Genomic DNA, 14,165 nt, shown 5'->3' with positions numbered 1-14,165 from the left:
TGCACACTCAAAGTAAGCGACGCTTGTCCTGCATCCGTTGTCATGGCTATACATTATATGGGGCAATGCTCGGGCGAAGTACGACATACAAGACGCAGAAAACGTTTAACAAGAGACTGATATCAATTCTACTTGGGATGGGGCGATTCGTGGCGAGCGTCTTGCTCTGGCCGACTTTGGGATTTCAGGTATTATACGAAAGAATATTAGTCAGCTGCCAGCTAGTTATGTGAAAACGTGCTACGTGGTGCCAAACAGGCAGGAAAGGTGTGCCACACTTGCCGTCATGGCTACCGGCGGCCATGACTGACGCTTCCTCGTTTAATTCACATATATACCCAATACAGTGGATGGGGGCACAGCCGCCGTGGTAGCTCAGTTGGTAAAGCATCGGATGCGTTTTTCGAAGGTCGCAGGTTTTGTTCCTGCCCACTGCTGACTATCCTTTCATCTACTTATCTTTCTTCGCATTTACATTAAAGTTGCCTTATATTATATCCCTCATAGTTTCCTTCGTATGATTGTCTGTTAGACATCATTAATATTATGTCACTATATGTTAGGCACTTAGTCACTCAAATTACATTATATAGGGCAACTCTCGGGTAACGCACGGTTTTTCATGCATACGGTTACTATGTCTACAATACAATACATATTATACAATACTTACCACACTATACGCACCATATACCTCCATACGTACCGTACGTACGGTTACTCACACAGAGCTTCACCCAGTCGTCATGAATAACTTCGAGGAAGTGCGTGCATTTTTGCCAGATGCAGTTCCACGCAATAATGTGGCTTTTTCAAAGAGCACTCACTTTCCACCTGAAAGGCCTGCGCTTTATTCTCACTCTATTTTGTTTGTATTGTATTTAGTTTTTTTCTCGTTGCTCAATCACGATTCGCGTGTCTAATTATCGCCAGGTTACCAAACTTGCCGCGACTGGCAAAAACAGTGTGAATCAAGTAAGGTCTGCATCGCTTATTGCGAGTGACTAAGCCAGTACAATCGATGTATACAGTCAGGTACGAAAAAAAAAAACGTCTAACTTTACACATAGGTTGACGCTGTCAACCTACGTGTAAAGAATCTTGAAAGTGAACAAACTTATGCATATAACTGAACGCCAAGCTACTCAGCAATGAAATATCACCGGGGAAGCTCAAACTACTAATGTACTAATTCATCCCTAACTCTTCCCATTCTAGCCCCGCCGTGGTGGTCTAGTTGCTAAGGTATCCGGCTGCTGGCCCGCAGGTTGCGGGTTCAAACCCCGGCTGCGGCGGCGGCATTTCCGATGGAGGCGGTAATGTTGTAGGCCCGTGTGCTCAGATTTGGGTGCACGTTAAAGAACTCCAGGTCGTCGAAATTTCCGCAGTCCCTCACTACGGCATCTCTCTTAATCATATGGTGGTTTGGGGACGTGAAACCCACATATCAATCAACTCTTCCAATTCTAGGCCTCTGGAAACTTCCTGTAAGAACGCGGTAAATAACAATAGAGACCTTACGGTAAAATGATCATGTCCCCTTGTCATACACCCCTTTTCATTAGTATTCTGCTCCTTTCTTTATGGAGCACTATGGGGGCAGTTGATTATCTGTAGATTTATTCTAGGTTACTTACATGCGTTTCGTCGACGCCCTGGTTCTGATGTGGCTGCACGATTGCTGATAACTCTACTGACTCAAATGCCTTCTCGTTATTTATGAAGGCTACGTATAGTGGTCGGGCGTATTTTGAGCATTTCTCAATCACCTGATTGATGGCATGAATGTGGTGGATTGTTGAGTAGCGTGTTTGAAATCCTCCTTGTTCTTTTGGTCCATTTACTCCTAATTTTGTCTTAATTTTGTTAGTTATTACCTTTGTAAAGACCTTGTATACGATGGAGAGTAAGCTGACTGGCCTGTAATTCTTCATGTCCTTGTCGTCTCATTTCTTATGAATTAAGATGATGCTAGCATTCTTGCAAGACTCTGGCACCCTCCCTGTCAGGATATATTTCGTAAACAGGGTGGCTAGTTTTTCTAACACAAGCTGTCCTCCGTATTTTAGCAGATCTGATGCTACCCGATCCTCACCAGCAGCTTTGCCTCTTTGAATGCTCTCCAAAGCTTTTCTGACGTCGTCTATCATTACTGGTGGGGTGTCATCTGGGTTACTGCTAGTTTTTATAGTATTAAGGCCATGGTTTTCCTGGCTACTGTATAGATTTCCGCAAAACTCCTCTACTACTTCAACTATCCTATTCATCTTGGTAATTACCTTGCCTTCCTTGTCCCTTAAAGCATACATCTGATTTCTGCCTAGTCTTCATCTTCACCGCTTTAACGCTTCCTTCGTTCTTTTGTTGTTTAATCAACTTCGATAGCTCAGCCACTTCTATTTTGTCCGCTGTGTTTGAGGCTTTCACGCTTTAACGCCTAATAATCAGGTTCTTCGCCTCCTGGGGCAGCTTGCTAGTGTCCTGTCTAAATACCATACCTCGAACACCCACTCGTCAGAGGTAATGACACTCGTCAGATTATCATTCACTGCGTCGACGCTAAGGCCAATTTCCTCGATATGAGCAGATTATTTGTTTTGAAGCGACACTCTGAATTTCTGTACTCTCCTTCTCAGTACTAGCTCATTGATTGGCATTGGCTTCTTGTGTAGCAGTTTCTGGCGTTCCTTCTCTAAGTCTAGGCAAATTTTAGACCTAGCTATACTAAGGTCACTGCATCGTACCTTGCTAAAAACTTCCACATATAGCACGATGCCTGGGTGAGCACTCAGTAAAAAGTCTATTTCGTTTTTACGTTCACCATTAGGGCTCCTTCATGCCCACTTAGGGTCCACTCGTTTGTGGTAGAAGGCGTTCAATATCAGGGAATTATTGTGTTCTGAGAATGTTCTATTTGACTACCCTCTGGCATTTCTAGTACGGATGTCATAATGCAATACTGCTTGGTCTCCAGCCTGCTTCTTCCCTACCTTGGCATTAATATCGCTCTTCAGTATAGTGTACTGTGTTTTTACCTTACTCAACGCAGATTCTATGTCTTCATTGAAGCTTTCAACTAATACGTCATCATGGCTGGATGTAGAACGCGTAAGTGTGTACCGCATTTATCTTGTATCTCTTGTCAGGATTAATTACGATGCCTACCACCCTTTCATTATTGCTATAATGTTCTTTTATGCTACCAGCTGTATTTTTATGGATAAAGAACCCCGCCCCAGTTGGCTTCTGCCAGCCGAACCATGATAAAAAGGACATGCCCATTTTGTAGCGCTGTATAGGCCTCATCTGTCCTCCGAACTTTCCTGAGCCCTAATATATCCCCTTTAACACCCTGCAGATCCTCGAATAAAACCGCAAGAGTGACCTCACTAGATAAGGTTCTAGCGTAAAACGTTGACAAGTGGCGGTTCCAATGATGGCCGATTTAGACCCAGAGATTCTTAGCACCTTCTGATTTGTGTAACTGCCATCGGTGGTGACCACCACCAAGAGCAGATACTTCGCTGCCGCGGGTGCTGAGGGCCGTGAGTTCATTGGCGTATTCAAGTGGGAGGTAGTGGTCAAATACCGCACCGGGATGTTCAATTCTTCTTTGGTGAGGGAGTGTGGTACCGGCAGTGGTCACCAATTGCAATCCAGGAATACTGAATTAGGCAGAAGAGCAAAAATGTAGGTCTTGAAATAATCGGCAAAAAACGAGAGCAATGTACAACAACCTTGGAAGAGATCAGCGCTTTCATATAGGTGGCAGTGCACATGAAGATGTAAAGGAGTACTTCTATTCAGAAAGGTAGTAACCGCACAGGCAAACCACGAGACTGAAGTAACTCAAAAAAAGAAAAAAAGGAAGGGGGCACAATGGCAAGTATTCTCAAATCGTGACTGGAGGACTACCACTATCCCTCAAGAGGAAGGAACATATCTTAAAACCTGGAGGCTTACAATCAGTGTACAGCTTAAACTCAGGACCACGCAGCCAGCAATTGAAAGTAAAATGATTGGTCTAACTTCGAGAGACAAGAGGAGCACAGAGTGGGTCAGAGAACAAACCCACGTTAAGGATATCATAGTTGAAATCAAGAAGAAATGGACATGGGGTGGTTACGTAGCACGTAGGCAGGATAACCGCTGGTCATTAAGGGTAACTGACTAAATTCCCAGAGAAGACAGAATTACCTGGGCAGACAGAAAGTTAGGAGGGCCGGCATTAAAGAGATTGCAGATTTCGCAGCTATAACGTGGCAGCTAAAAGCACAAGGCTAGGTTCATTGGCGCGTGATGGAAGAGACATTTGGTCTGCAGTGGGCGTAGTCCGGCTCGTGATCATGATGATGTTCAACATCGAGGTCGCTGAATGAACGTCGCTTTCGTTGTGTTGCATCTTTCGAGTTTAATAGTGCGCATTCAGAACAGGGGTATGATGCTGCCGTCAGCTATGCGTCGCTTGCCAAGTAGTGTTGATCTTCAAGTGAAGTAAATGCATAATGGGCAATCGGGAACGAAACTTGCACATTGCTGACATATTTGTACCAGCGCAGTGAGAGCGCCGTGGTTTTGCTAAATTTGTTACACAAACAATCACGAATGCGTGAGCTCAGAATCCTTCTCGCTCAGCGATGTTGATGATTGATTGATATGTGGGGTAAACGTCCCAAAACCACCATAAGAAATTGAGAGACGCCGTAATGGAGGGCTCCGGATATTTCGACCACCGGAGGTTCTTTAACGTGCACCCAAGTCTGAGCACATTCGTCTACAGAATTTTCACCTCCGTCGAAAATACAGCTGCCGCAGCCTGGATTTGATCCCGTGACCTGCATGTCAGCAGCCAAATTCATTAGCCACTAAATTACCGTGCCGGGGAGCTCGGTGTTGTTACCTTGAGTTCTTTACAAATGGACAATGTCGCCTTGTGTCAACAATGTAGGCACGAGTTTTCAATTCTCGGCCATTAGCCCATATAACAGGTATTATGTATTTAGGTGACAGACCGAAAAAAATATTTCAGGCTGATGAGTATGAGTAAAATAATATGTGAGGCGGGCTTTGAACAGTGATGAAATCTGTGGAGAGCTATTACTGAAATCTTCATAATTATGACTGTGAAAGCGAGTCGAAGAGCCAAGGCAGTTCAAAAGGGAAGTGTGCGGGAAGGGATGGGGACGAGTAGGGCAGAAGCCACGGAGGAAGGAAAGAGAGGAGAGGGCATGCCCAGCTGGCGCGCTGCGAGAAAAGTGGGGAAGAAATGACGTCATGGCGGTCGTATCTACTGCGCACAACGGCGGCATTGCTATGGTTACGTGTTGTGCAGTGTAGCTGGACTAGCAGTCAGCAGTGGCGGCGTATGTGCGCCCTCGTAGGTCTCGTACAGAGCCGTGGCGGAGAATATCCGTGCTTTGGGACATGTTGTTAGCAACATTCTTCAGGCGGTTATTGTATGTACACCTAGCAACGTTTAGAAAACCTGTTGTTAGCTATGAGGTTTCGATAGTGAGTACAGAACGAGCGCGTATATCCGTGCGCGTGCTGTGCGATGGATGAAGTATATGAAGTGGTCAGCGAAATTGGGATCGGGCAGCATTACCAAACGGAACCACGACAACCGCCTTGCAGGTCAGTGAAGGCATAAGACGAAGCGCGTATGAGTGTTGCACAATGCTGACGCCGGCGAGCTTTTACTGAAACACGGGCATGGTGACCGGGCACCGTGTTTGATGCGTGAACGACTAAATTCACTCACAAAAGCGGCGCATGGCCGATCGTGATGTCTCTACGGTGTGTTATTTTAAATGTCGTGAAAACATAGGCACCACAGTCAGTGCATCTAGCACGAGTTCTCTTGTGCTTGTTCACTTGTCTGCGAGCTGTTACTTGCCATGTAATATTCCGGCGAAATTATTTCGCCGACGATATCGCGCTGGCCCAGCGGGTCGAGTCAATTTCCGTTGGTTTCGGATCGCCAAGATACGTGAAGCCCACGCGCTTTTCGAGCCAAAGAGAGAGTCGCACTTTCTGCTTCACATTCCAATGTAAACAAAAAAGGATAATTTCCTAGTCATTAGAGAGTTTTAGTACTGCGTACGTTGCGTACGTAAGGACGCAACGTTATGCGTAGTGCGCATGCGCAGACCGCAACGCGCACGTATCGCGTTACGTACGCAACCGCTACGTACGCACGCATCAGATGCGTGCGTGCGTACGTATGAGGTGATCGCACCGCTCTAGAACAAGTTCGCGACAGCGCGAGACTTCGTTTCGCAAAATGGCGGCATCGAAGGCAAGCACCGACCGGCTCTGTGGCTTAAAATATGGCCATAATCTGGCTATAACACTTGGATTGGATGACATTGGCTGTCAACAACACGTGCTTCTATTTCGATCTACCGTATGGCGCAACACGCTTCACGCTCGTTACGTACGCGGGTACTACGGCGTACTAAAAGCCAATTAGTGGCAAAGGACGCACGTAACGCAAGGCGCTTGCGTGATGCGTACGTAGCACCATTCCGCAGTACGAAAACTCTCTAATGTGAAGTACTTCCGGCTTCACCGCGGCTTCAGAACGAGGGCTGCCAGGGCATCTCTTGAAATGTTTCCTTGTTCTATGGCCGCCTTATGTTTTGAAATGTTCATAATGATGTCGATGGGTTGCTGATAACTACGAGCCAGCTTGAGCAAGGAGAAGGAGGTAGGGAAGAAATGAAAGGCAGGGAGGTCAACCAGACGCCCGTCCGGAGCAAAAACTGTTTCAAAAGAATGATGACGCAGCACTTGGCTAAGCAAAATTACTTGACATAAGGGCAATTTGTGTTATTTTGGTGTGGCGTCACTGAAAAATGTAGTATTCGGTTATTTTAGAATGGAAATCTGGTCCCGATGACGGCGTCTTTTAAATAAACTTCAATACCGCGTATGGCAGCCACCATGCGATCATAACGCAAAGGTCAGTAAATCCACTCCGGGTGTTCGAAGCCGGAACGCACCATGGTTGAAGTTTTTTGCCCTCTAGAGGTGGTCTGTATAGCTTGAAACTTCGCGGGGACTAGCACTACTGTAGCCGACATGGAACATGTTGCTTCCTCACTGTCATTCACTCCTCCTCGCACTTTGCTCGCTATCAGCGTCTTTCATCCACTGCTGCTCTCTGTGTACGTTCTTTTTCGTTCTCGTTAACTCTTTGACACTGATCAACGCAGGAATGTGCGCCTCAGAGCTTCGCCCTACAAGAGCGGGCAGCCTCCGTCGCACGAAGTGCACCTCCTTCGTGCAAGGCGTGGCGTCAGTAGTTCGTCGAGAAGATAGGAAACGCCCCGCCTGTCTTTCGTCGCGAAGGAGCATGAAGGGACGTCGCCAGTTGGGCGATAGCGTGTGGGAGGATAGACCTTATTGGACGGCTCTCATACGTGATGGGCTCTCACTGCATACTTTGTGTTTTTACGACAGTCAGCCCGAAAACCACTTCGCTCCCCGAAGCGGCCGCACTCGCTTAACTAGCGTCTTATAATTTCATGCCAGACCGTACCCACAAGTGTTAGCTGCAAGCCTAATTAGTTCCTTTGACATTCCACACCTCTTGGGCTGCTTACCCCTTGCAACGATACTGTGGCTTTTATTGTGAACGTGTCAATGTCAGCCTCTAGAACAACGACGCAAACCTGTTTAAGCGTGAGTAGACAAGGGCAGTGAAGTGAAGAAGTGAATTCACACTTAGTGACTCCGTGAAGATGCAAGACAAATGATAGTTTTGCTGAGTTGGCATTGACGATTGATCGCAATAAAAACACTAACATTTTTTTCTATTTCTGCTTGAGTGCTGAGACTCCTAATATGTTCTAAAAACAAGAGGATAACGCTTTCCCGAATTTAGGGTCACTAACTTTTCACAGAAGTAATAACTGTTTCTCCCATTTTTCATCACTTTAATGCGTGGGCGTGCACATGGTTCTCCTTCAGGGGGAGGGAGGGTCGAAGGTTTCTGGCAGCATCCTCCTTCCTCTGAATTCAAAGTATAAGGTAAACTTTGCCCCTTGGATGTCTAGGGGATGAATAGGGGATCCTGGATTACTAGGGGTGGTGGTTGCCCCCCCCCCCCCCGATCATACCCATCTGGATTTTTTCGACTGGCAGCTTCTTCGATCTATTGACCTTTCATATGAGTGAAGCAAGCAGCTAAGAGCTGTGAACTCGCCCCTTGCCGTTACCGTTAAGACGTTCAGTGGCGTGTAAAATGGGCTCCAACACAGTGGCTTGTTGTATTTAGAACATACAGAAACAATGCATCCTATGCCCCAACATCACTCTCTTTATTCTCTGATCTGACGCGCTCATCCTCATCTTTTTTCTTATATACGTCGCTCTCCCGGCTGATAAAAAAAACTATCACTTGCGTAGCACATTGACCGTGAGTTTCGATAAAGCTTTTTTTTCCCTCGTTGGCTCTTCCATGATGGCTGGCTGAACATTTTGTTTTGCAGCGAAGATGGTTCCGACTGCAGTGAATATGGTTCGTTGGTTTGGGTCCCTTCCTGTGGCGTAGGTGGACAGTCCTCGTGTTGTTCACTCGCAGGTGCGTTACCTTGAAAAGGTTCATCCGATGAAGGCAGATTCCATTTTAGAATTCCAGGCCGACTACTTATCAGTTTCTCCGCGGACTCCGGGTGTACTGCTTAAAATTTGGATGAGTTCCATATGCGACCGTCATTCAGAGGAAATGAGGCTGGCCCTCGTTGCTTAATAATTTACATCGGTTTCGAAAAGTGTGAGGATATTTTCCCTGTAACATATGGCTTTCTCGCACGGACGTAGTCACCGATGGCAAAGTTTTTGGTCCAAGCTCCACGACGGCGGTCAGTGTGAAGTTTGGAAGAAGCTTGTTTTTGTTGGACACGCTAACGCAGTCGTTTCATCGACTCTGCTGAATTTTCGTGAAACGAAGAATCTGGTAATCTAACAATGCCTAAGTGAGTTCGTGGCAATCGTCCGTGCAGGAGAACGGCGGGTGCCACTCCCGTTGTGGCATGAGGTGTGCAGCCTTAGATGCCCAAATAGTCTGTCGCGGCAACACGGATGTCGTGCCGCTCGTATACTGCCATCTGAACAGCAGAGTTGAGGACTCTGTTGAACCTTTCTACAAGACCGTTTGCATGTGGGTGGTAGACAAAAGAAAAGCAACGGCGTACGCGTCGTTCCCGAATGAACTCCTCAAATTCAGCTGAGCTGAATTGTGGTCCGTGATCCAAAACTATTTCATTCGAGTAGCTATAACGAGGAAACACTTGTAACAAGAAGGTATTGACCGTTGCTGTAGAAACTTGTCTCAAAAAAAAACTTCAGGCCACTTACTGTAGTAATCAATAAGCGTAACCACTTAACGGCAATTGATGTGAGCTTGCTCAAAGGGGTCAATATATCAATATCAATTTTCTCCCAAAGCTTGTCAGGGAACGTTACTGGCTGCATAGGGACCGCAGTAAGCCGTGTAGACTTGTGACATGACTGGCAAACAAGACATGTTATATCAGTTCTTCTACATGGTCACTTATTCGAGGCCACCAGTGCATCTCTCGCCGTCTACTTTTCGTACAACTGATCTCCGTATGCGATTGATGTGCGACTTCAATCAAACGATGAGTCTACTTGGGACTACGATCCTTTCAATACGGTGAAGCAACTTGTGCACAATGAATAGTTCTGCACGCACATGGAAATATGGCATTAGCACCGTTTCCAGATATTTTTTTTCAGGCCAAGATGACGAAACTAAGTCCACGACTATTGTGTATATTTTGTCACATGCACTAGCTGCTTGTAATTCTGACAGGGTTAGCATGGGAGAAAGCAAGCAAACAAATTGATCGTAAGTGGCCTGACTGGTTTCTCTGGGTAAAGGCAGCCGAGAAAGTGCATCAGCCACCACCTTATCACTTCCCTTGCGGTACTCTACAGTGTAGTTGTAGCACAGCAGTCGCGCTGACCAACGTGAAATGCGCAATGGCCAATGCACTATCGGCGTCAAATGAAACCCGAACAGTGGAGCGCGTGTTTTAAGCATTAAAAACAGTATAGTGTTGGCCGTCCAGTCATCACCATAGACAGGCGTGCACGTCCGGTTTGGCAGCACTGCGCGATCCACCTAGAGTGCGTTATCTCCGTTTCTGCTCTAGTTTTCGTATTGTGACAATGGTAGAAATTGTGGGCACGCCGAGCTCTTTTGATCGTATCACTCGCAATTCTTTGCTTTTACTACAGCGTCGCAGAGCAATCGGTGTCTTGGCACGATAAAATGAAAAGAGAAATATAATCGGTTTGTGGTTGATTTTCAAACGACTGTCGTATCTAGTTTGCCAGTGCTGCTTCACCTACACTTTTCTTTCAGAGAACGATCCGAAAATGCTTCATTTTAACTAGAAATGCTGAGTGTTTTTACGGAAGAGAGCGCGCAAATTGTCTCACTTTACCCCCACAAAGTGAAACAGCGTGAAATATCCAGCACTATCAACGTGCCTATGTCTACTATAAATAGAATTTGCGAGGCAATCCGTGATAATTGACTCCGTGATGACAAACTGTGCTATACAATACTCGCCTTCGGCTGCAGTAGTGTAACCTCTGTATTTCTTTTTATTTTAACCTCTTCAAATACCATACCGGGAACACAAGCAGAAATATTGCACTATAGAGGGACCGTGCAGTGCTGCCACACCAGATGTGCGGGCCGGTCTGTGTCATTGACTGGTGGACGGCGCGCACTATGCCATTGATAAGGCTTGTGCCACGCGCTCCGCTGTTCGCGTTTCATTTGATGTCGATAGTACAGCACCCTTAGTAGACAACAAGGTAACAAGGGCACTATGGTCAGTTTGCAGAATGAAGGGACGACCACAAAGGCACACGTGCCAGTATTCACAAACCCAAACACATGCTAAGCCTTCGCGTTCACCTGCAGAATATTTTTGTTCTTGTGGGCTCAAGGCCCGGGAGGCAAAGGTAACTGTCTGTATAATTCCCTTGCTCTATTGTAGCACAGCGCCTAGCCCACATCCAGAGGCATCTGTCGTGATTATGACGGGAAGGTTTGGATTAAAGAAATGTAGAACCTTGCAAGTCGTCAGCAGCGATTTCAAACGGACGAAACTCTCTTCGGCAGATGAAGTAGAAGCAAATTGTTCGTTGCCTTGAAGCAATGCCCGTAGAGGTTCCACAACACCAGAAAAATGGGGAGCAAATTTGGCGTAAAATCTCGCCAGGCCAAGCAGGGAACGAAGTTCATTTATGTTTGAAGGCCCCGAAGCTTCTTTTATCGCTTGGATAGATGACGCTAGCGGGAACAGTCCTTCGCCTTTCACAGCATATCCCCGAAACGTGAATTCCGTAACGTCGAAAACACATTTCTGATTTAGTTTGTGGCCTGCTTTAGAATGTCGTTGCAAAACTCTGCGAAGGTTTGCAAGATGGTCTTCTCGGGAACAGCCGCAGACGATAATGTCGTCTATGTAAAAAAGTATACCTTTGCACCCTTTCTGTATGAGAAGCATCATTTTCTGAAATTTTGACGGTGCTGAAGCCAAGCTGAAGCATACTCTTTTGAAGCCAACAAGCCTGTTGTGCGTAATGAAAGTAGTCAGGTCACGACTTTCAGGATTAAGTTCAAGTTAACATTAAGCAGACGCCAAGTCCAGCTTCGAGAATCACTTAGCGCGAGCTAAGCTGTGCAACAGCTCATCTGTCTGTGGTAGTGGAAAGCTATCAACAATTATAGCTTTATTAGGCTCTCGCAGATCAACCCACATTCGTATTGAGCCATCCTTTTACCGAACAACCACTATAGGAGAAACCCACGGAGAGGCATCAAGGGGCTCGATTATGTCTTGAGCTTCAAGTTTCTGCAGCTCAGCCGACACCTGCTCCCGTAGGGTAGACGGCAGCCGTCATCATTTGCTGGAAACGGGTGGAATGAACTCACGAACCTTAACTTTGTGTTTGAATCCTTTGGCAAGTGCGACCTCTGAACGTAACTCAGTTGGCAATGTAGGAGTGCTGTAGGATAATGCAAGGCGCTCAAGTGATTTACCTTCAATGTTCATCTGTAGTGCCACAATAGTGTCTAAGACCAATACAGACGCCTTCAGATACAACATACAAAAGAATGCAAGAAGTTCTGCCTTGAAACGCAGCTGAAGGGACAAAACATCCTCGAACTGTTATCTTTGACTTTGAGTAGTCGAAAAGTTGCACTGAGGTTGACTTCAAAGGGCAAGCGCTCGAAAAACAACTCACGATAGAGTTCTTGAGCCAAATTAGTGACATAAAATTCCATATCAACTATAAACAAGATCGTCTGACCTTCCACATCGAGGGGAGCGTAAATGCCATGCTTGTGTCCCTTGACAACACAAACTGTTTTGCCGCTACAATGACAGCTGGTGTTGTCATCGTCATCAACTTCTCGAACTTCCGCAGAGTATCCAGACGGCCTGCACATAGCGTTTAAGTGCCCAGTCTTCTCGCAGAGACGATATCTGAGCCGGCGAGCCTTACATGCAGGATTATTTGCAAGGTGATCAGCCACCCCACAACGATAACAAGCTCGAAAGTTTGTGGTGCCTTGTACAGGATACCCCATTGGTTTGGCTTTGAACTTAGCACAACATGTACATTCATTCTTCGTTCTGGAGGCAGAGAAGAGCTTTGCGCCTTTTTAACATGGCGAACTGAAGCGTCATCGCAAAATTCTTTGGCTTGGCTCACGACTTGTTTGTTCTGGTTAGCGAGTGTGATACCTCGTAGGAGCGTCAGTGAGGACGTCCAAAAGTTAACGCTCACGTAACTGACGATTCGTAGTCTTCGAGACGAGCTGGTCACGTAACATCTAATCAGCGAGACTTCTAAAATACATTGAGCTATGAGAATTCGCAAAGCATTGACGTATTCTTCCACTGTCTAACCTGTATGCTGAGCACGGCGACTGAACTGTTGTCGAGCCACGATGACGTTGACTGAACGATTAAAATGGTCCGAAAGAAAAGTAATTGCAGAGTACTACGCATCGTTTGCCGAGCAGGTGTTTTCTGTACCAGAAGAGCTGGCAAGAGCGGCGGCAGCAGAGCCAGACTGCAAGTCCGCCGGCTTCAATGTGAAGAAGATCAGCCGCCCTTCCATGCCAAGACAAGTGAGCAGGATCGCTTTCCGGTGATCGGCTGGATGATCTGATGCTCCAGAAGCCACCATGTACGTCTGAAAGTCCTGCTTTCACAGGTCCCATGGGACAGCCGGATGACCAGGCGAACGAAGGAAAGGTGGTGGTGGTTGTAATCCCGGGACGCTCATTGTGATGATGCAGCAGAAATCAGCAGGAATGTTGCTCTTGCATGGGTTGAAATCTCCTCGCCAATATGCTGTATTTAGAACATAGAGAAACAATTCATCCGAAGCCTTGACATCGTTTTTTTTATTCTCCGATACCACGTCCTCATCCTCTTCTTTTTCCTTATACATCATGTCGTTCTTCACGTGGCTCAAAGCTCAGACTGTAACACCAATAACAATGCTCTCAACAATGCTCACACCATTGTTTTCTATAATTGCACCACCATGTAGAGCTGGCATCGCTTTGAATGTGGGCACCATGTTGCAGCTGTTATTAAGCGTGATTGTACGTACCTACCTTATGGTCAGGCGTGTGTAAACATGTGAAAACAAACCGTGCATGAGGGCAACGCTTGCGGTTACTCTCAATAGAGGGTAATGGAAGCGTATCGTTTGGTGTGAGTGACCAGCAGGCGCTCTCTAATCTGTACAAATTATTGTTGAAGTTCAACGTCCCAAAATCACCATACGGTTATGAGAAATAGACTTCGGTAATTTTGGCCATCTGCGGTTCCTTAAAAGAGCACTAAAGGCAACTATCAATTTATGTCGGAGTGAAAGCTCATCGTATCATAAGGTCTGAAACGGAAATTTGCGACTTCAAGTGAGCGCTCGCTACCTAGCGGCCGCGCCAAACACTTCTGCAGCGTCAACATTCAATGAAGATATGTTACCACAATGCGCGCGTTAAAAAGCGGCTGAATAGTTACTTTTTCACTATGCCACATGCACGAGCACAAAAAAAATAAACCGAAGTCCTATGACCATTGCAGTGTGCT

This window comes from Rhipicephalus microplus, chromosome 2 (genome assembly GCF_043290135.1).
Source record: "Rhipicephalus microplus isolate Deutch F79 chromosome 2, USDA_Rmic, whole genome shotgun sequence".
Classification (NCBI taxonomy): domain Eukaryota; kingdom Metazoa; phylum Arthropoda; class Arachnida; order Ixodida; family Ixodidae; genus Rhipicephalus; species Rhipicephalus microplus.
Note: the sequence above shows the minus strand (reverse complement) of the source record.